Below are 200 nucleotides of genomic sequence, written 5' to 3'. Positions count from 1 at the left end.
GAAAAGCCTCCCCCGCCCCCCCCCCCAGCCACGAGCAGCAGTCGCTAGGAGCCAACGCCGTGCTCGGCTCTGCTCAAGCACCGCACGCTGCCCCGGAGCGCCCCGGTCCTTTCGCACCCCTCAAATCACAGCTTTCACCCAGGAGGCCCAAGAGCCGCGAGGAGCGCGGCAGCGAGCGCAGCGCTGGCAGGCGGCGAGGG

Source organism: Nestor notabilis, unplaced genomic scaffold (assembly GCF_000696875.1).
Source record: "Nestor notabilis isolate BGI_N333 unplaced genomic scaffold, ASM69687v1 scaffold27167, whole genome shotgun sequence".
Taxonomy (NCBI): domain Eukaryota; kingdom Metazoa; phylum Chordata; class Aves; order Psittaciformes; family Psittacidae; genus Nestor; species Nestor notabilis.
The sequence above is the reverse complement of the archived record's forward strand: the minus strand, read 5'-3'. Positions refer to the sequence as shown.